The 23,943-nt window shown below is 38.3% G+C and overlaps 1 long non-coding RNA gene across 2 annotated transcripts in view; it reads right to left on the bottom strand.

Annotated features, from left to right (window-relative positions):
- Window positions 1-23,943, bottom strand: part of LOC150002636 (uncharacterized) — a 147,517-nt gene that overhangs the window by 52,811 nt on the left and 70,763 nt on the right. Inside the window, exon 4 of one of the 2 annotated variants that reach the window (XR_016512630.1) lies at window positions 10,860-11,333. The exons of the other annotated variant lie outside the window; for it this stretch is intronic. This is a non-coding gene — a long non-coding RNA (uncharacterized LOC150002636). Of the gene's footprint in view, window positions 1-10,859; window positions 11,334-23,943 lie in introns of those variants that run through there. 2 annotated transcript variants of the gene reach the window in all.

Raw genomic sequence — 23,943 nt, 5'->3', positions numbered from 1 at the left:
TCCTTTTTAATATAGGATCTGGACTGGGAAATTTTTTAGCCTTTTTAAGACCAAAGAAGCAAAACACTGGGTCTAGTAGGGCACACCAAGAATGTAGCTTTTTAGGTTTCTATATCTATTTCTATGGGACAGGTACATTTCACCAATGCCTGTGTTTCTGAGGTATTGTCATATCTCTCTATTTGAGCAAAAAACAGTATTGCTTTAAATATAAAAAAGCATGCTATTGTTCTGTCACCATCAAAATAACATATGCATTTATGACAGTATCAGGGGAAAGTGGAGTGGTGAGGCAGGATTTGGAGGTCAGGTCCCTGGGAACCACTCTTTTCTGTGCCATTTACTGCTAAAATGACCTTTGTCGAGTCATTACAGTTCCCCTGGGCTCACCTTCCACCTTTTTCAATGTCTTGATGTAATGAAACTGCTGTTAAAGTAACTTAACTAAATAGCACTTACAGGACATTTTATCCTCTTCAGTCATTCCCATATCAGGCAGTAGGGACCAGAGACAATATAGCAAAGATATTTAGGAAATATATTAGACCATAATTTTTCACTTGTCTTCTTTGCTCTGAATTCATCTATTTAGATGCTTATGTAGAGGAGCCTTTACACTCCTTTGTAATTTCTAACACTTTATTTAAGATTGGTGAAAATTCTATTGTTGCCATTAGATTTTATGATCAATATCATCAAGGGATATATTTTTTGTGGTATAGATTTCTTTAGTTTCCTATCATTAAAGCATGGTAGCCTCATTTATGAGGGAGAAGGAGAAGAGTTGATGGAGGCAGAGGGGAAGGAAAGGAGGGGGGAGAAGAAAAGGAGGAGGAGACAGAGGAGGAAGAAATAAATTGGAGAAGCAGAAAAAGAAAAAGCAACATATGTGATGTTTCATGAACACGTAGAAAGCCTAATGCAAAAGCTCAACTACAAAAACAGTAGCTTTTAATGCATAGAAGAAAAGTCCACAAACTCTGTGTATCCCATTTAATGCAACAAAAATTCCACAAATTTTGCTTATCTGTTTTCCTAGCTCAGAAGAAATTAAAATTTAAAAATTCTAAGAAAGTTTTCAGAAATAATCAATGAGACATAACTAACCTCAAGGCAGGTGGGGAAATGTATGTGGGAGAAGGTGACTAAATTTTTAAAAATGTAGTTAGAGAGGGGACAATGAATTTAAATAAATTATAACCTTGTTTTGGAAATTTATTAATATAAATAGATTTTCTACTACATCCAAATCATATTCAAAGCATTTTGAGAAAATACAAATATTGATATGTTCCATCTACCCAAAGGGATTCAATTGGGAAATAAACTTGGATACAATTCAAGTGCAATGATGCATTTAAAGATATGCTGGGTGCAGACCCACATTTGGAATTACTGATGCAATCAAAAGAGGTGTTAGGCTCTGGGCCATTTTTGTAATGAGGGTCAACTGTGAGTCTTACCTGCATGTGGCAGTCGTCGTCGTCGGCAGCCGTCCGTCTCGAGAGACGATGGTGTAGCTTCTTAAGAGTCTATCTGCACCGCCGAGAATGGTTGTGCAGTCCGACTCGGGAGTGACACGGTATCTGTCTCCTCCCGTGTTGAATCGACATCTTGCGATGACGCTGGAGTGTCCTCTCCAGTGAAGCTGAAGCTACAGAGCCTGGGCAGGGTGATATGGAGGGTCTGCTGTTGCCCATGCACCAGACCCCCCCTCTCTTCGCAGCTGAAGGATCCAAGGGAAAGACGGAGTCAATACAGCTTGGGTTCAGGTGCGCCGCAGGAGTTACCGGTGTTGACTACAACGTCAAACCGCCTTAGGGACTCCGGCTCCGGATTTTCTGTCGGGGTTTACTCCCTTAGCCTTTCCCCTGAAGAGGTATGCCGCAAGGCAGCGGAGGTTTTTTGGAGTCAGAGTTTTCCTTCTCTGATGCGGCAGTAGGAAAGTCAATATTATGGAGGTATGAGAGACTCACTGGTCTTAGAAACAAGGACTATCCAAACATGGCATGTAGGCTCAGTACAGGCAGAACAAGGACAGAAGACAATTATGCCATTGGTAGAGGTGCTATACAAAACCTCTCAGAGATTACTTCTTACTATTTTGGACAAATAAATTACAGTGAGGTCATGGGATGCTGGTTTTATGTAGTTCCTTAAGTGGAAGGATTCCAAAGACTCATCTGTGGACATCAGTGAGCAGAGGTGTTGTTTGTATAGTTTCTGGCTTCCAAATGTGACAAATCCATGTGTGATTGGCATGGGGAAGAGAGGCATAGTACTATAACAGTTAGGTATGCAAATACTTGGTGACCAGTTAACCAAGTAAGGATTTTAGAAGGAAAACTTGTACTGCAGTGTCATTTGACAATTAGATTGAATACTGTAAACAACAGTTGAACCTTAAATTCATGAGCATGAATTTTTTTTTTTTTCAAAAAAGAAAAGGACAGGTATATCTACAAAGGGGCTTATTTTGGTTCACATATCTACTTACTTGACACTATTAGGCGGACAAAACTTAAGGCATAAAAGAGTGCCTAGAAGATAAGAAATAACTCAGAGACATGAACATTGGGTCATTTGGTCCTCAGAGCTCCAGCCTTCCCATGGTGCAACAGCTATGAGCAGTTCCAATAAAAAGTCAGTGAATAAATGATTAGTAATGGGAATGGGAAAGGAGGCACCACAGTTGAATGAGAGTTCACCAAAAAATGTGAATTCGGTATTTAGAGTGGGTCCTTCTGTAGAGAGAATATAGAGTTTGGATTTATTAAAAACAAGCAAGAAAGAATAGAATCAGTCTCAATAACACTGTTCCTGGCTTTTTCTTACAGATTTCATAATATTGCTTTTAAAAAATATAGTATAGCTCAGCTCCTTTAGAGCCATGCTCAGTGAGTATCTCAAAATGCCAAGGGCCAATAGTAATAAAGGAGAAATCTGTGAGGAAGAACATCTAAGATAGGATGAAGAGAAAATTGATGATTGCCATGCTTGTGAGTCCCTGCATAGTTTGGGATGTGGTTTCAATACAAAGGAGATTATTTTATTTGTTTTCTTGTTTTTTGTTTGTGTCCATGCATATACATATGTGCACATGCACATTTATGACACAAAATCTCAGGTGATTCTCTGCTTGTTTAGAATATCCACTATTGAGCTAGTCTAGAACGAGTCTTAGTTCCTATGATGATATATTGTAGATACCCTGAGGCCAATAAAATCTGACTTCTAGCTAGTCTGACAAATCCTTCTTTTTACATTAAATTAGAACTCTAAAAGGATCACACTGTAGATAAAGGTTGTAGAAGTAATATAAAGTTACTTAATGAGAATATATTTAACAAATTCTCTATTATCAGGCTTTCTTAGACTTCTTCCCAATGTTCTCAGTTAAGTCTGGGACATGACTGTTTCTTTCCATTCAATTTCGGACAAAGGAGGGAAACAAAACACTGTTTTGTTTTGCTTTTGCTTGCTTTTTTTTATTTTTTATTGTTTACTTCTTGAGAGTCAGTGTGTGTGCAAGCCTCAAATAAAGTAAAACCAGGCTGTCCCGAGGTACAGGAGCTGAGCAGCAGGCTGGCCTCCTTCACCAACTGAATCACTCACTCTAAGCACAAGTGATTCAATTTTGTGCCTCAGCAAAACTGCAGATTACTACATGCTATAGACCAGTGGGTTTGAACCCTGGCTGCAAATTAGAATTCCATTGGGAGGTACTTTTAAATACCAATGTTCAGGTCCCCACCTGGGATACAAAACCAAATTCTTTCTGTGTCCCTGGTATGTGTGGGTGCATGTTTGTATGCATGTATACATGTGGGGACACTTGTGTATTGTGTATATATATATATCTCTTTATATGTGCATGTGAAATGTGTATGTATGGAGAACATATAGGGCACTTGCACCCCAGGTGATTTGAATATGCATGAGGGAAATGAGGCCAAGAGTCAAAATCACAGATACATTCATCTTCATAGGTACTTACCAAATATAAAATACGAGGCTATGACATTATGAATAAGGAATATATAATTAATAAATGAAGAATGTGGAGATGCTATTCTCTAAGAAAATAATGTTGCAAAATAAAGATTCTTTAATGCATGAATGACATCTTTATTTCTATACAGAGATAGACCAAGTGGGGATGTGAAACCAGATCAAACCTTTTCCTCAAATGAATACTCACTGATGTCCCCTCCAGTATGTAAAGAAATAAATTATCAGCATGCTCAAGTTGTATACCAGATACATGCCATAAATAATTTTATCCTAAACACTTCTTAACTGGAATTACAAAGCATCTACTTTAGTCTGAGAAATATGTCAATAATATATCTCATATCACACACATTTAAAACACAGTTTTTCACAGAACACTTACAGTTTACTACATATTTATCTTGCATTTATACTCAAACCTACAACATACGATAGGTGTAAAACTTCTGATAGAGGTTTGCTTTGTTTGCTCACTAAACACCTCTGAGAAAATCTTTGCCCACAGGGCAATAAAAGACAATCTTCCCTGGGCAAATCTGAATAGCTTGTCTTCTAGAACCTTCTAAGTTTTCCTGTGTCCTACAGGGCTTCTATTCCATGAAAGGTTTCCTTGGGCAGCTACCACCTTGCTTCAAGATCATTATCACCTCTGGTGAGTTATTGTCAGTCTCAGCTTCTAGAATTCATTATGTGCCTCAAAATGGCACCTTAATTTGTTTATCTAAGTACAGCTTCTCTCTCTAACCTCAGAGTCCTTGTGTAGCTGTTCTTTGTCACGTTTGATATTCTCTGCTGTTACAATAGCCTTGAGGAGAATGATATTTGTTGGAGAGAATCCGCCCTCCATTCCCCATCAGCTGAACATGGACTGCTCCATGGAACACACCACATCACTTATTTTGCAAACACAATTTTACTTTCCTCTGGGAGCAGAGGTTTTCCACTTGCCCAATGTAGAGACTGCAAAGGCTCCAGTTTCACTTGGAAGTCAAACAACACATTTTAAGATCATCAAGTGATCAACCAATCATTTTAATATTTAGGAGCATTATTTCCACATCACTAGGTAAGTGAGGAATAACAGGTCACTAAAGAGTAAATACTTTGCAAATGACCCCTTTGGTTACCTTCCCTTAAATACAAATGATCTTGTACATGCAGACTCCATTTAGTAGGAAAGTCACCTCTAACTCTATCACCATCCCTCCAAGAAAGCAAATCTGAGACAGAGTGCAGACAACCAGACGGCTACTTCCATTACTGTCTCCTCAGGCCACAGGCACAATATATCTATGTAACCAATTCACGTGTTGATATAAACACTTTAAAACACCCAATCAATCACTTCTTCCTAGCCAGCACTTTTCTTAGGGAAGTATATGTCCCTGACCTGGTAGAGACTCAATGTAACTCCTTCCTTTCATGAGCTCAGGGTTTAATGGGCCAAACACAACAATGGCACAGATGAGCAATTTCACGGAGTTCTCATTATAACCAGGATCTGTGTTGCAGAGATTCAAAGACACTTGTCAGGACACACCTCCTGCCTTCAGAGGCATTTACATATACAAAGCATTACAAACAAGGAAGCACCCAAGACTGACAGCTCTCTCTATACGTCAAAAGAGGTTATCAGTCTCCTAACTGCAAAACTCTGTGAGTAGAAATGTACAAGTTTCTATCTTCCAGAAAGTTAACTTCCATAATAGTATGTCCTATTAAAATCTGTGCAATAAGTTAGATCAGCCTCTATGGTCTGGAAGAGTAAGATCAGAGACTGTCTGGGCATATATAACATTTGAACAAACTTGGTATCTAAGTCATGTTTTATAAGATGTCTTGATTTGTAAGGACTCCATTTCTCAACTGCTCTCTGTATATATGCCACCTCTGCCCCCTTTCCCTTCTTATTTCTTGCAGGTTTGTCTATAACCGGTTTCCTTCTTTTATACTGAAAGCCATGAATAAGAGCTGGGATTAGCGAAGTGTGCTGTAAAACCAAGAAATTCTATCAGGAAATACAATATCCTCCACAGACGCAATATCCTTGGAAATGAAACAAAAAATTCTTCACTGAGCCAACACTAAGCACAGCATAGCCTGCATGGGGGAAGCACACACACGTTATCACAAGGGCTGAGGAGTGTAAAACCACCATTTCTCCAGTTGCAAGGTCAAAACATTCTGTTTTCTGTTTGAAAAACATTTGCTGATGGACATTGTGAATGCCTCATCTCAGAGAAAGCTTGGATACAAGGGACTGAATAATTACATCTTGCAAAATATGGGGAGTCATCATGTCAGAGAAACAGATGGTCTCCCCACCACTCCAATACCCCCAATCCAAACAAACTCAGTGCATTTTGACAATTTAACAGTTGATACAGAGAAAGGCATTTCACTCTTCATTTTAAATAGAAACAAGGACCTTACGATGTACACAGGGCTCTTCCACGAACCAAAGTGTAAATTCCCATCAGCTGGGGTTAAGGGGATGGGACTGGACTGGACGCCCAGAATGTGCCATTTCTACTGGTAGTAAATAGAGCTGAACAAAGTAGTATTCTAAATGGATCACAGAGTTTAGGCTAATTAGAGGCAGTATTTCACTTCTGTAATGCCAGTAGTTGGAGAATGGTATTTAGAATGCCTGTGAATTCTTTGGTGCATGGGAAAAGGTGCCCGAACAGATTATTAAAATCACTACCTGAAATATGCATCAAATTGAAGATGTAATTCTTTATTTAAGTAAGTTACACACACACAAAATGATGGCAGATTTGAGATCATTATCAATTATAAACAATGTTTTAGATTTTTAAAACTTCTCTCTTTAAGAGTTAAAGATATAGAACTATAATCCAGAGAATTTATGTTAAAATTCTTGCTCCACATGGGGAAAAACTGAAAATATATTGCGCTGTATAGGAAAGCATGTAAGACAAGGAAACCTGATGCTTAATTTGTGCTTTTGGATTTGACACTAAACACACGTCCCTCCATTTTCTAACACAGAAAGGGAAAAGCGGTATCTTTTGCCTATAGATAGTAAAATAATAAAAATTAAATGATGAAATACAAGTTTTTAGCCAAAGCACAAAACTGCTGTTCCATGTAAAATGCACTCAGACATAATTTTAGGCTCCATTTTTATCCTTTACCTGCTTCCCAGGTGGTCATCCATGTGTGTGTCTTCAGCCATCACAAATATTGTAACAACTATGTATCAGATGGGTGCTAGATTTTCAGGGTGAGCTCTCTGTAAGGTATATAAATGTCAAATTTCTATGCTGTGTGCCTGAAACTAATACAATATTTATATCAACTGTAATTGTAAAATAATTTTTTAGAAGACCTATTTTAAGTACAAATGTCTGACCCCCTTGTTCGGGGTCCACCTCAAGTTCAGCACGGTCGGCATTGTACCGGGGTGTTAAACCTGTGAGTCTTCTGCAGCTACTGCTTATGGTACGAGGGAGAAGAGGCCGAGGGGAGAAGTTATTGCTGTAAACACTAAGGAGGTTTTTATTTGATTTTTTGTTCACTCATTTTATCTTACTTCGTTTTATGATTCTTTAAAGGCAAAGATTTGACCTCACCTTTCAAGATAACCTAATTCATGGGAGTTGATGTTGGTAAGGAGACTTGGTTACATTCAAGTAAAGCATACATCCTATTGCCAAGTGAAGAATGGAGCCAAATCGGTTCAGCATTTATGGTGAAACGGTGCCTGTGTTCTGGGCTGAGTTGCATCGCTGGATATTTGTTTTTACCTTAAGAAAGTTGTTTACTTTCTGGACCCAGTACTATTTAAGGAAGACCTCAAAAACCTATCTCTCCTAGTAGCAATTTGACTCCAGACTGCAGCAAGAGGCCAGCAGGAAGTGGGGTGAGCCTGAGCTGGGAACATACAGAACAGCGGCGTTTAATTCAATCCAACCTGTTCACTAAGGAAACTTACTGCCCTTGGGTATAAAATGAGACGATTTTATTTCTTCTAAACTCTGCCTCAAACTGTGCTAAGGTGAATCCTCTCTGCCTCTTTCTTACCTTTTAACAACATCCTGGGAAGACTCTATTGCTTTCTAGCTATTTCAGATATTTAAATTGGTTAGTACACAGGAAAAGCTCCATTTCCTATCTGATTCTAAATCCCTCCCTCTGCTATTACTGGCCCAAAGGTCAGCGGACACTCCCTCACCACTGTATTTTTCTTAAATTCGAGTTCCCCAAGAATTAGGGACAGGACAAAAGATTGAAGTGTACAGGTAAATGTCGCTTTTCTCACTGGGGTAACTTTAATCCCTTTTTGCTGATGTTTGCTGCTTTTCTGCCCTACCCTGACCTGCCATTGGTGAGGACCTCTGTGGGGAAGGTGTCCGTATGCTGCTCACACTGCTGGGACCCATCCACGAAACAACAGGGCCCAGGGCAGCCTCTGAGCCACTCAGGACCCCACCCAGCCCAAAAGCTCAGCCTAACCTCAGTTCCTGCTTGCTTCTGACAACTTGGGAACATTCTCTCAGAGACAGCTCTGTTGAGTGGGTTTCAGGCAAAATGCCTCAACTCTAGCTTCCGGAGTGCTTCACAGTGTCCACTTAACCTCCAGGTATCTCATCCTTGCCAAGCCAACTAGGGGGAGTCAAGACTGCCACTGTCTTTCTGCACCAGCTTCCTTTCTCCAGTGTGTTTTCCTACCACTGGGGTAGATAGATTAGCAACTTCACTACCCATGTAGACCTGCAACCTAGAAAGGAGATCCCGTCTCTCTCTCTCTTAGGAGCATCTCTCAGCCTAACTAGAGATTTCCTCAGGGCTCCCTGCACACACTTGAACAAGACACTCCTGACAAAAGCCGTGAGCAGCATGCCCCATCACAGCGTTCACTTCCATAGCTCCAACGGGATCAAGAGAGTCGGGGAGAGGTTGCCTTGTGGTAGGGTCAGTTGTGCTTTAAATAAATCCTCAATTGTTAGTGAACTTTCTCAGACTGGACTTCTTTGTACCTTTTTGTCTGCAGGTATGTAAGGTACTTAAAACTCGCGTCCATTCTCTAGAGTCTGCATTCTCCTTGCTACTCCAATTTCCCTAAAACAGCTACGGAAAGCCCATTAAATTCTCTATAAGGCCCAGCAAATCAGGGGGCTTCACCACCTCTCTAAGGATCTGTTACTTTATTTATTCTGCTTTCTTTGTGCTCTAATTACACACACACACACACACACACAGACACACAGTTTGTTTATTTGCTTTTGTTTATTCTTGGAAGTATACTTATTTGCCTCAAACTCTCCCTCCTGGGCTATACCTGTTCCCAGAAACATGCACCCACCATTATCACCAGTTCACCTTAACCATACCCTGCAGCTACAGCCAAGGTGAGGTTCTCATAGGCAGCTAGGGATTAATGACCAACACCTGACTTACTCCTGTTCACTTATAAGTTTTCAGGTTAAAGGACATTCTCTAAGGTTCTTTTCTCTCTTTGTGATTAACTCGTTTGTCCCTTTGCTTTGTCATAACTCTGACCATGCCTGAAAATACTTACTCCCTGACTATGCTTCCTGTTAAAGTATGTGGTTAAGACAGGGGTCAATCTCATGGATGTATCTTGTTCACTGATATATCCTTATACCTAATTCATTTCCCTAACAGCTACTTATTTATTAAGTGAATTGATAAGTGTATGGAGAATGGAAATACTTCATTAATTTTTATTAGATTTAGCAAATGATTGTACAACACTTCATTTGAATCTGCCCTTGGAGCTATCAAGAAACTTATCGACTCAGTCCTTCTCCACCTCTATTGATTTCTTTGCACATTCTTGGTTCCTCTGCATGTCAGAGTTTGTATCAGATTTCCACTATATCTTCATTGCTATCTGTACTGGAGAGATTGGTGAAAATGCATATTTTAAAAACCAACAAAAGTGAGTTTTACATGACTTTAAACTAGGTATCTTTGAAGTCAAAAGTTTATAAATAAAACAAAGCTTTGAGCTCCTAATGCCTTCTACATCTTAATTTTAACATCTCCTACAGTGCATTCTAAAGTGCTGTTCCCAGCACAGTTTAAATGGTTAAATCAATCATTGCCGCTAAGAAAAATCTTAGATTTTAAGAATTGTTCATGTGTATGCTTTTCCAGTTTTTAATGTTTACTTCCAATGAAACAGTTTGTTTTCCTAATTGCTTCCAACTTAAAACAACGAGGTTGTAGAGATGCCTGACCTTATTAGGCACATTTGCACAGCAGGAAACATGGGCAGTGCTTACCCACCTGCTACCTGGTTCCCCACGGCATTCAGCTCACCCTCTGGACCTCACCCACTGTCGTAACCTGTGGCATGGGCAGTGCTCCTTGTTCCTCTGCCACCCGGTCAAACTTCTCTGCTTTGTTGGCTGACCATTAATGGTCACAGTCCAAACCCTATTACTGGGGAGGTTCTCAGAGGCCAAATACATTATCCCCTTTATTTACAGATTAGTGACCCAGGATCCCCAGGACAATGTAATTCTCCCATAGTTCATAACTAGTCAGGGAAAGAAGGAAGGATAGAATATGGGATTTCTCACACCCCGCCCAGGGCTCTTTCTGCTGTAAAACGTGGTTATATTAAGTCCAGCACTTGGGAAATGACCTACTTTATTTGTTATTTAACTAAATTGCAGATTAATATGGAAGGATTTGAACCATTTCAGTATGGGTGCTCAAATTCCACTAAATAGTAAATCAGTTTTAACAGTGTACATATATAAGCAAGCTGAGGCCTGGAAATTGAAAAAAATATATCCAAGTATAAAAATCTTTGTAGACAATGGAACTGGATAATTTCAGGTAAAAACAGACAGAATTTAAAAAATTAAATAAATCTTTCACCCCATTTATGTTTGTCTGTCTTTCTTTCTTTTCTTTTTTTGCCGGTTGTGTTTTGGAATTGATTTAACTTCAAATTTTCATTTCCCCTGGCCTCACTTGGTCTACAGAGAAGCCATCAGAATGTAGCAGCAGGCTTATCCCCTGTCTTCCTTGGAGCTGCGGTCCCACAAAGGTAATGATTCCCAAACTGTCAGAGCAATCTCTCCTCCCAGAAATAGGAGCTGGGTGTGTTGCTCTGAAGTTTTGTGGAAGTGGTCAGCTGCTGTCACTGAGGATTAACTGGTCTCCAAATGACCAGAGGCATAAATCAAAGTGCAAGCAGAAAAGACAGATCCTCTCCACTAGGTCTAGGAAGGAAAGAGAAATGTGTCCTGTGCTGTCTTTCATCTTCTCAGCCACACCCACGCGTGGAGAGTGGGCTGCGTTAGCGCAGTCATCTTCAAAGGCGAAGGACAGCAAAGCAAGAGGGGGAGAAAAAAGAGAAAACAAATCTTAATGAATAATTGGCAAACCATCTGTCTATATGTGTTATCTCCCTATGTTACCTTCACAATTTTCCTTTTTAAGTTCTCATTGATCTAAGCCGAAAGACATTAAAGTATGTAATGTATTCTTATCTGCTCATCAACAAAGTTGTCCCAATGCACCAGGGCTGGGGAGGTTCTTCGCCCAAGCCCCTAGCTTCTCCATAAAGGAAACTGGGACCCAAGGTGACTTGGCCAGAATCCTGGAGCTATTTATAAAGAGAGCCAGGGCTAGAAATTCCATATTCTGACTCCTTCCTTATTCAGCACTCTTGCTAGGATAGTATCTTATTAAAAAATTATCTTCCCTTTACACTATGCTCTTTTATGCCTTTTATAGCTGCTTTCTCCATCATTAGAGCAGAAGTCTGGGTTTTTATCCTCTTCTATCAAAACTTGCAATTGGAAAATGTTTTACATCTGTCTTTCACCACTTAAGATGAATGAGGATCCGCACACCACCTTCCCTGAGGGTGTCTTCATATTCAGCCATATATTCTGAACTGTGGAATGGAAGATTTTTGTCCCTGTCAAAGGATGTGGCATCAGGGCAGGTTGCGGGAAGGGGAGGGGTGTTTTTTGACACTAGCTTCTGAGCTACAAATAACTACTATTAGGAATACAAAAGGCACACGTCACTTTACCTTCCAGGAACCTACGTGGGGAACTGGCTAATAATTGTAAGGTGGGGAAATTGGTTTCATAAGGTGATAACCTCCTGGAAACTATCATCAGTTCAGAACAGCAGTCACCAGTGTAATGCAGAGCCCTCCCACTTTTCTGGAGGAGACAGTAAACAAACAGCTTCTCCCTCTCTCTTTTCTTAAATCTAAACAAATGTAACTTCAGTGTCATTGCTGTTGTCTCCATTTCAGGGTCTCTACTCTGCCTCAGACCTCCTGGGGACTCAGAAGAGGGAACATCTGTTTGTCTATTTTGCTCCCTTTTGCAGAACCTGCTAAATAGGGAAGAAGCTAAATTTTTAATGATCCCGAAGCCCTGTGTGTGAAACGATGATATTGGGTTGCAATTGAAGAAGAGTTTTAAGACAGGCAATTTTATACCAACTTACATAATGCATGCCGAAGTGTGAGGCTGTTATGGAATCGCATCTGCAATTGTGAGCTGCATAATACAGCAATAGTATTTGAATATTATCAGATTGTAAATGGCGGAAATGTGGTATTAAGTGTTTGTGAGGAGTGAATTATGCCCTATTATATCGCAGAGACCCTGGGAGCAGTGGGAGCAGCCGGTGAATGGCGGGTTTCTCTGATTTATTAGCATGGTTAGTTGACTGGGATTATGCTTATGTTTATGGGCAGTTTTTTATCGGTTCTGAGACTCTGAAGAGGGCACACACAGTGAGGAGGGATGATGGTCACATGCCTCCCTCCCACATGGCACAGCACCAGGAACATCCTGCATGATTTGGCTTTCTTTGGAAGGAACTAAGAAACCTAGAGAAATACACAAAGAATAAAAAACAAATCTCCATAAACTAGCAAGAGAGTTTGGGGAAAGCTGAGATGTGGAAAAGGAAGGCTCAGGAGGGACCTGATCACAGACTGTAAATATGAAGGTAGATATGAAGGGTGGATGTTATTAACAGTCTTTGGTGGTGTCAGGAGTAGGTGCAATGCCTGGAGCTAAGGAAGAAGAAGCTTGAACTAGATAATAAGAAAAGTTTATAGCAGTAAGAATGACAGGATAGAGACAGAGGTTTCTAAGAGTCATGGCAGATACTCAAGGAATAGGTTAGATAAAATGTTAGCAGAATTGATGTAGTGAGCAGAGCAGAATGGATTCAGCAGGTGGAGTTTGGTGCTGCTGTTTCTGGAGACATCGATGAAGTAAGAAGTGCAAATATTTCCCCCCTTGAATGCCGTTTTGCCCATATTCATTACAAAATCTTTCCTTTCCTCTCCTGTCATATTTAAAAAGAAAAATCTCCAATTAGATTACCAGTGGAAAGGTCATAATCAACAAGCATGATGACCTTCTTTCCCCTACAAACATCGTCTTTCCTGACTTTGAAACCATGATGGAGAGACTGCCTAAGTTAATGTAGGCTGATGGGTTAGAGAAAACTTACTGAAGGAGATAAGCTTTAAAAAGTTGAGGATTTAGGGCATAGATTACATTATTTACTCATTATTTATGACAAGATTATTTTTTTAAAAAGGACCTTTGTCAGTAGTCGAGGATTTCAATAAGGAGAAAGAAAGGAGAGTATTGTTCTAACTAGGCATGCCTCATGGATTTTTCACATGTCTCCCAGTACATGACAACATTTGTAGCCAAGCAGCCCCTCTCGGGTCACAGGGTTGAAACATCAAACTCTCACAGGCTAGTGGTTATTTTCAATGGAATGGATAATTAGATGGAATCATTATATCAAGTGGTATAAACCTGATGGTTTCAGAGATGTCTCCATATCAGTTAATAGAGTGTTAATCTAATCCCTCCTCTACAAATTCAAGAGGGCAGATAGCACACACAACCAATTGGTAATTTTCATTAGCAATTCATAGTGCCATTAGGAAATGATTCCATAGCCATACTGGAAGAGCAAAGCCAGTTGGTGAGGAACGGTGAATAATATCTAAAATATGGAAGGCAACCCGAGCCAGACTGCAGACGGTCACAAAATGGAATTTGCTCTAAAACTGTGGTGCAGGGTGGGATTGAAGCAATGGCAGGAACATTAGTTTGGATGGCATCTCTCCTTACCCTTCTGTCTTTATCCAAATAATGGACAATCATGCTGCCCAGACCATCATAATGACTGTGAGCATGTAGGGTAGAAAGCAAGGTCACGATGACTTGAGTGACTGCTACAGCTCAGGGCGAGGAGGGTAACTCCACACTGAGAACACGTCCACCTCTCTTTCACTGCAATTCTACCCAGACTTCCAGAGAAACATCAATGGTGTGATCCGGCCCATCGCCCACAGAATCTGTGCAAACAAGCACAACATTGCCAGGAGGGTAGCAGTGGATCTTAAAACAAATATAAACACACAAACAAGCATGACCAAATATCTGCGGAGAGACACACATCATGAAGGAACGGCAGAAAATGCAGCAAAGGGAAGAACATATATTTGGTGAACAGAACAAGCAAATAAATATTAAACATATCCTCCGAGAAACACAGGAGAGTATTATAATTATTTATTTAAAAGATTCAGTTTGAAAACTTGGAAACTGAACATGTAATTCTTAAAGAAAAAAATGTGAATTAAAAAGTTGACTAGAGGACTATTCAAAATACTAGAGAATAAGTTTTTCTAAGCAAGGTGAGATTGAGGAATCCCCCTCGTGTGGAGTATAAAAGGACAGAGGCACAAAATCACAAGTGCAAAAATTTGGAATATAAAAAATAATGTTCTCAAAAGAGATCATAGGAAAATGAAGGGGTAAATAGGCAGAGACAAATTTCAAATTTCCCAGGACTGAAAAGAGATATAAGTTTCTAGATTGAAAGAGCACACCAAATACTGTGTAATTAAAAGGAAGGAAGGAAGGAAGGAAGGAAGGAAGGAAGGAAGGAAGGAAGGAAGGAAGGAAGGTAGGAAGGAAGGAAGGAAGGAAAGAAGGAAGGAAGGGGGGACGGAGGGAGGGAGGGAGGGAGGTTGCACTTAGAAATAGCACAGTGGAATATGTGCTGTTTAAACAGATATAAAGACAATCCCCTAAGAGTGTCTTAAGAGGAAGAGTGTAACAGGATTTCAAACGAAGCAACCTCTCTTGACCTTTGATTCTCATCAGTAACCCTGAATGCAAGAAGCCCACTTCCCTCTAGATTCTCAGAAAAATTATGTTGAAAACTATTATTAAATTTTTAGGGCAAATAAAGATATTTTCAGATTATTTTTTAGGGCATACATAATTCAAATCTGAAAGAATTATTAGAGCGTACATTCCAGCAAGTAAAATAAATGAATCCTAAAGAAGAAAATGGAGTTTAAGAAGCAACAGTGAGCAAAGAAATCAATAAAACGTATTGCTAAGTCTAAATGAGCATTGATTACAAAATATCAACCTAAAACCAAAATCACATATGATATTGATGTTAGATAATATCAGTACACATGCGGCAGAGAGTAGCTTACTAAGAAATAGTTGTTCACTGTTTTACTTATTTTTAAAAATGTTTTCTTTATCCATGGGCTTAAATATGGTCTCATTTTTTTTTTTTTTTCTGTTCTTGCATGGGATGATAAGGAGATTCTTACTTCTCTGAAATCCTATTGTAGGTATCATCCCACTTTATTTTTTAAATGTTTGATTCACTTCTCTTTATGTACATTGTAACACAAGATAAATTATAACCTCCTTCAGGGAAGTGAGTTTATTAATTTGTGAATTTAATAGATGTGGTAATAACCAGCATTTTGAAGGCGACTGTTCAATAAAGGATATAGTACAGTTTTCTGTGCTGGCTGGTACAGGACACACCATAAACTCAGTCAGGAAGCAGAGAGGATTATACTAAACCCAGAGTCATATAAGCAATTTTGTAAATTATTACAAAATTGTTTGTATGATGCTGAGGAAAAGAGAACCCTTAATAAAAAACAAAACAAAACAAACAAACAAAACAAAAACCAGACCTGCTTATCCCTGTTAGCTCAGACCATTGTCTATTCCAGAGACTCCTACACAAAATGTACATCTTATGAAATATCCCAACTCTACCAGAAAGGCTCCGAACCCTCAATTGCCACAAGATTCCCCTGAAAATAACTGACATACGATAAATTCATCTCCTTTAGTAAAGGTATTAAAAAGAAACCAGCACAAGATCAACAGAAAGAGATTACAATGAAAATAAGAAAAGAAATACTACTGAAAAAGGATTGCCAGGTGTAGAGAAAAATGCAGACTAAATATTGCACCATCCTTGAAGAAAGACATTATATTCAACTCAGTTTTGAAGAAACAATAAAAATAATAACAACAACAACAATGATAAAGAAAGTGATAGGGACAGGAATAGGAAGTGGATATTATAAACTAAAATGGCTCAGGAATTAAATAGAATAAAAATTAATTCATCAAAGACATATAGGTGTAATAGAAAGAAATACAAATAAAATATAATGTTTATAGGACATAGAAATAAAAATATAAGCAAAATGAAATAGAAATAAAGAAAGGATTTACAAGGGAAATAAAAGGATAATAGAAATCAATTTACATATAACCAGAGCCCTTAATAAAAAAATAAAAAAACAAAAATTCATAGAAATTAAATATTGACATATATGTATAACTCAAGAGAATTATTTAATTAAAATATCGTTTCTAAATATTAAAAGATAAAACCTGTGTCAGGGAATAATCAGAATGATCAACTCTGAAACATATGATAGTAAAGGCACTGGACTTCCATTATAAAAAAAAAAGAATCCTTAAGGCATCTTGAGAATTAAGCAATTTATTTACAAAAAGGAGGGAAAAAGAAGCAAGCAGGGTTGGCCACAACTTCTCCATAGCAACCATCAACACAGAAAGACAGTGAGGCAACATCTACAAATCCCATGAAGACAGAAAGGGACCCAAGAACTTTATAACTAGATCAAATGTCAATCAATTGTAACATCAAGATAAAACTGGATTTCAACGTACAAGAACTCAGGAAACATTTTCTTATGTAAACTTGTTAATGATTCTACTTAAAGATTAGAATCAATTGTGATATAACTACAGAAACTAACACAGAACTTGGTGTGCAATGGCTACATTTAACTATAGATCTATGACTAAAACAAACATGAGGACTAGGTGATGGAACAGAAAGAAAAATTATGTGCATCAGAATATAGAAAATACACAGATAACATAAATTGGGGAAAGAAAAAGTTAAATAGGCGGGAGATAGAGTCAAATTAGTTGAAGTATAAGCTTATTTAAAATATAAAGTTAAAAAATAAAATTAGCTGTGGCTCAGTGGACTGAGCGTCAGCCTGCAAGACAAGTGTCACTGGTTCGATTCCCAGTCAGGACACATGACTAGGTTGCACGTCAGGTCCCCAGTTGGGGGCGTGACTGAGAGGCAACCACACAGTGATGTTTCTCTCCCTCACTTTCTCCTTTCCCCTCTCTCTAAAAATAAAATAAATAAATAAACAAATAAACATAAATTATTTTTAAAAATAAATACATTAATTAAATTAAATTAAATATAAGAGATTTGTAGATGAGGAGTGATAAGCTCCTGTGAACACCTAATACACTAACACTTTGAGATTAATATAAAGGTAATCATAAGAATGATACAATCTTTCTTAAATATCAGAATTAAAAACATGTTAAAAGATGGCACAGAAAACTATTTATTATTTAAAATGGATATATAAAGATAAATACTAAGCCCACACATGTATATCATATCAATAAATTTAAATTGGTTAAATGCATGCTTTCAGAGAAAATGACATTCAGATGTGATATGTGATCACAAAGCAAAATCCCAACTCTACTATATTTGTGGAGTCCAACACCACACATATATAAAACTAACTCAGAAATATTGAAAATTTAAAAATTATCAAAAATCTCAAAAAAAAAAAAAAGCAGGCAGAAGTCATGATTTTATTATCAGGCAAGTTAAAATTCTGATCAAAATCTCTAAAAATACGGAAAAATCACTTTTAATTGTGGAAGAGTAAAATTCACAACAAAAATATAACCTACTTCAAATAGCATAACACATTCTCTTAAACATAATGTCGGGACAAATGAATAAAATGCATTAATAGTAGAATTTCCCTCCCTATTCAGGGTATAGAAAATTCACTAGGAATCTATACCCTATAAAAGCAAGACACCTGAACTAAAGAAACTCAGAAACACTAAAAATAAAGGAATACCATGATAATGGAAACAGAGAGAGCAGTAGTAGTAATCTTAATATCAGAAAAAGTAGAAGTCCAACTCAACACCATTAAATGTGAAAAGGAACAATTTTTAATGCTAAAAGCCAATTAACAATGGAGGCATTTTATATATATATATATATATATATATACATATATATATATATATATGCATACACACACACACACACATATGAACACACACTAAGTTACCCAATGACCATCTTTATGAAGCAAAAGTACAGGGTATGCAAGGAGACATAAACACAAACATTAATAATGGGATAATTTTATACATCACTCTAGAACAAGACAGATGAGTGGACTAAATTAAACAATAATATACAAGATCAAAAATGTAATCAATAAGATAGATTTTATGGCTATATAATAAACTGTGCACCCTGATAAACGGACTACAGCTCCTTCTCAAGTATCATGGCATATTCATAAAAACTGATCATAAACTGTTATAGAAAAAACATCACAGTTTCTATCAAGTAGAAATACAACAATGTGCTGATGGAAATGAAATAAAACTAGAAATTATCAACAACAATAAAACCAAAAACAAAAGGCCCTTCCACATGGAAAACTAACAAGCCTTCTATTAATCAACACTTTAGTAAAAGGGAAATATAAACTGAAATTTCAAATTTTTATGAAAAAGAATGTCAATAATAATGCTACACATCATAACATATAGGATGCATTGAGAGTAGAGATTAGAGGAAAATTCATAGCATTAAATTCTTTTATCACTAAAAATGAAAGATGATATAATCCTCAGCTTAAAAAATGAGAAAAAGAGCAACAAAGTAGACACAAAGAAAACACATGGAAGAAAATAATCAAAATAAAAAAATAAATGAAAACATAAATATATCTAATGAATGAATCAAAATTGTTTTAAAAACAAATATAACAAAAGTAAACAAAGCACTAGCTAGTTTAATCAAGAAATAAAGTAAAAAACAGAAATATACAAGATAAGACATGGTTAAAACATAACCACAGAGACAGATTTTTACAAATCAGAAGAGACTATATAACAGACTTTTATGCAAATAAAATTGAACACTTAGGTGAAATTTTGTTCAGGGAAAACATACATGATGCATGAAAGAATGGGAGCATTATGATCAGACGATGCTATTAGATACAACATATATACATCAGGAAATAAACTTAGGTTAGGGTACAGTTCTCTGGAATTCTTTTTCTGAAATGTAAACATATAAATGTATGTTAATCAGGAAAGTTGTCACACACGCTTCCCCTGCTCCACCCTGACCAAACACTATCATCAACATCCAGCAGGTAATCCAGGCTAGGTTCTGATTATTTCTATCTCTTTGACCCCCCAAATTCTGCATGTTACCCTTTCATCCCCCTTTCACCTTTCGTGAACTGTGAGGTGGATGAATGAACACACAGTCTACTGTAGTGAAGACCTACTGAAGAATGGGATGGATTCACCTTGCAAATATGCAAAGCATTAATGACCATTTAAGTGAAATTCCCCAAAAGCCTTTTGTTACACCCAAATCAGGCTTCCTGTTGTGGTTCCTCTGCAAGAGATGTCATGCCACTGTGTCCTAGAAATGGGACTCCCACTGGGAGGGAAGGGCTTTCAAACTGACTCTGTGCCCTTTGGGTAGGTGTCCCATGAGAAGGCCCCTGAGGGAGCTTGACTTTCACATGAGTGGTATGTACATATTTGCCTGTCATTTTCATGTTAGACAGCCTACAGTCACCTAATTACCACTTTCTAAAGCCACTGTATAATACTCAAGGTCATTAATATTTGATGAAAAGCTATTGACAAAATGAAGTGAATCTGAATATAACTAATCATTACTGAACCATTACTAATATTTACTGAGCACTTACTGTGTGCCAGACATTCTAAACCCTTTATTCCTATCACCTCATTCAATCTTCACAACAATTTAATGAGGAGACTGAGAAAATATGTATCTGTCCATTTCATGTTTTTAAGTGGATGACATACTTTTATCTTAAAGGTTACTCAGGGTCACTCTAAGTGGAATTTGTGTTTCAATCTACCATGTTAATGATTTTTCTCCAACATTTTGTATCATCATTAGGGATTCCATGGAATTTGGAAACAGGTTGCAGAGATCTCTCTGAGGTAGTGTGGCCACTGATAAATATTTCTAAAAAAGTGGATATTTAACTGTGTACAATCCAGTTCTACCCTGGCTGGTTTGGCTCAGTGGATTGAGCGTCGGCCTGCGAGCTAAGTGTCGCTGGTTCGATCTTCCAGTCAGGACACATCAGAGAAGGAAAACTGACTCCAAAAAACCTCTGCTGCCTTGCGGCATACCTCTTCAGGGGAAAGGCTAAGGGAGTAAACCCCGACAGAAAATCCGGAGCCGGAGTCCCTAAGGCGGTTTGACATTGTAGTCAACACCGGCAACTCCTGCGGCGCACCTGAAGCCAAGCTGTATTGACTCCGTCTTTCCCTTGGACCCTTCAGCTGCGAAGAGAGGGGGGGTCTGCTGCATGGGCAACAGCAGACCCTCCATATCACCCTGCCCAGGCTCTGTAGCTTCAGCTTCACTGGAGAGGACACTCCAGCGTCATCGCAAGATGTCGATTCAACACGGGAGGAGACAGATACCGTGTCACTCCCGAGTCGGACTGCACAGCCATTCTCGGTGGTGCAGATAGACTCTTAAGAAGCTACACCATCGTCTCTCGAGACGGACGGCTGCTGACGATGACAATCCAGTTCAACAGAATGATGATGATTTTGTTTTTTTTTTATTCAGATATTAAAAATACCATGTTTTATGAGAGACAAATGCTCATGAAACCAGGGTACAGGTCTTCCCCATAGACCATGGTTTGGGGGATGGAGGAAGGAGATAACACAGCTTTTAAGGTACTTTGCATATCTATGGCAGGCTGATAGCTGGAAAACAGCTGTGTTACTGCCCTAAGGCAAAAGGTGCATGAGACTTTCAGTATTTAAAAGGAAGGGCAAGGAGCCTTGAGGAGGAGAAGCCTGATGGAAAGGTGCCCTGATAAAGGAGCAGGCTGAAGAGAAGCGTGATGAAGGGGTGCCATGAAGGAGAAGGATGTGGTAGCAGCCACGTGGGGAGCAGCAAGGAGCCATGAAGTTTGTGGTCAGGATTCAGCCATGCAACCTGGGCTAGTAAGAAAGCAGGCATGCAGCTGCTTTGATGGTTCCCCACTATAGTTGACTCAAAGACCACCAAGGACTCTGTCTTGCAGACCTGGACTCTATCTGGACTCTTGGAACTCAAAACATGTGGAGAGGACACTCTCTTAGGATTTCTGCCTTTCCTGGACTTCACCATGATCCAGTGTAACACAGCACATGCTTTCCTGGACTATTATGTGGAGACTGAAGACAACATACTCAGATCCTGAAGGAGAAAGTTGACAGATAAGGAATGGGGAACTGTTGGGCTTGATTTTGGTTTATAGCTGTTTGGGGAGCAAGGGAAGTGCTGGGTCTTGTGAGAGAACAGGGCTCTGAGCTAACATGCTCTCAGCTCCCCCACCCCCACCCCAAGGTTGGGATATTGTAAATAAAGACTTGTTTTTCTCAACACTAATTGTTGGGTCATACACCAAGGCACCACATGAATGAGCACCGCTTTGCTCAGTAACACTCATTGTACCATAATTGAGAATGTACAAGAGGGTCTTCCCACATCTAATTCTAAGGATAGCAGGACAATCAAGTCTCCTTAGCCATACATCTGTCAATTTTCATAATTCAGTGTAAAAGTAAAAGTGTGAGGTGGTCATTCATTTCTTAAATTTATTTAAAGAAATAAGAGAAATGTGTTGAAACTTTTAACCCAATCTGGCATTGAAAAACTTTTTTTATTGCTATTGCATATTTTTATCTTCCACACCATTTAGTATAATGCACCTTATGCCAGTGAAAAACTGCAACACAGTAAGCCTCATATTGATCAATTTTTTTTTGTACTTTCACCCAATATTTAATAAATATTTCATTTGGATCTTATAATTTCTAAACATTTTCTAAGAGAGTGTCTCTGCTTCTAGTGTAGAAGAAAGGAAAATCATGGTGTAGAGGTTCTAAGACTAAACGAGTGTTGTTCAAGTTGATTATAAAAGATGAGAGAGTATTGATATCACACTTCTTCACATTTTACTTGTTGGAGACTCAACAATTTGGCAATATAATGAGATAAGAAGAGTGTGGGTTACATAGCCTGGCTTTTCTCATAACACCTATATTGACTTGACTAAGTTATTGAATCTTTTTGAGGCTCAGTCACTTCCTCTCTATAATAGGACAGTGATGCTCACCTTATCTGACATCGTGTTATAGGAATTAAGTAAGCTAATGTTTGTAATGCATTCTTGCACTCCACACAGTGCCCAACATAAGTGTGTCTTTGAGAAGGTCTATACTTAAAAGTTAATATCAAGATGATGCTAGGTTTTCTCTAAAGGACTAGTGAAGCTTAGGGAAAACCAAGGAATCCTAACCACTAGGAAGATTTGTCATTACACTGCAAATATGCCACAGAGTGCCTGTGTGATTATTTTGGCCCTACTAAATTAACTAGCTCCATACATCCTGTTGCACAGATTTGTTAACCCCTAGAAACAAAGACATATATTAGTATCTGGGCACATCAAGAATCTCAACACCAGCATACAAATTCTTTTTCTTGCTTTAGATGGATCTCAGTTCGTGGATATAATTAACAACTGTCTGCCTTAACTTTGCTGTTTTCTGGCCAGTCATGTCTACTGCTACAAAAAGTATCACAATGCATCTCATTTTTTATCCTTTCTATGATTACAGCTAATAAAGGTGATTTTTATTTCCATTTACACACATAGTGTTAAAGGCAAAAATAATTATGTCTGTGCTGAATGTTCAAATAAACCATAGACTGTGTGTGTGTGTGTGTGTGTGTGTGTGTGTGTGTTTTCATATGTGCTTTTTGAGGTCAAAGAGAGCACTAAGGTAAAAGAGAACAAAAAAAGTTTTATGGTCACTCAAAATTCAAGAGTCTGTAAAATACTAAATTTCAGAGACTCTCTTTGGTGCCTGTCTAACTAATAGAGTTCAGATACCTTTCATCAGAGCTATAGTCCCTAGATATTCTGAGACCCAGGGTGGCTACACAAAATCCTCTTTAGGGAGACTCATTCCAACCTTTATATATGCTGTTCATGCTATAGTCTTTCAGTTTAATCAAAACCCTTTTTCCCAGGGGAAAAAGTGACTATGGATTTTACTTTATTTTCAGAAACTATGGAAAACATTAAGTTATGTAATCTTGATTTAAGATTTGATTGTCCCCTTTTATTCTTTGGCCAACTGGAGCTTGTGAGAAACACATACCTGTTCAATGCCTCTGTGATCTAAGCCAGTGGTGCCAAAACATTATTGTACATAAAAATCAACCATAAAACTTGGTAAGACTCCAGCTCTGATTCAAGAGACATGGGGTAATGCTTGAGATTTCACATGTTCTACAACCTCCCAGGTGGTACTAATGCTTCTGCTCCTAGGGCTACACATTAAGTTACAGGACTCTAGAAGGTGACAAACATTTTTGTGTAAAACAAGAGACAGTAAATATCTT

This window comes from Furipterus horrens, unplaced genomic scaffold (genome assembly GCF_987537825.1).
Source record: "Furipterus horrens unplaced genomic scaffold, mFurHor1.1.pri manual_scaffold_8, whole genome shotgun sequence".
In the NCBI taxonomy this organism is placed as follows: domain Eukaryota; kingdom Metazoa; phylum Chordata; class Mammalia; order Chiroptera; family Furipteridae; genus Furipterus; species Furipterus horrens.
This window is presented reverse-complemented; position numbering and strand designations above follow the sequence as displayed.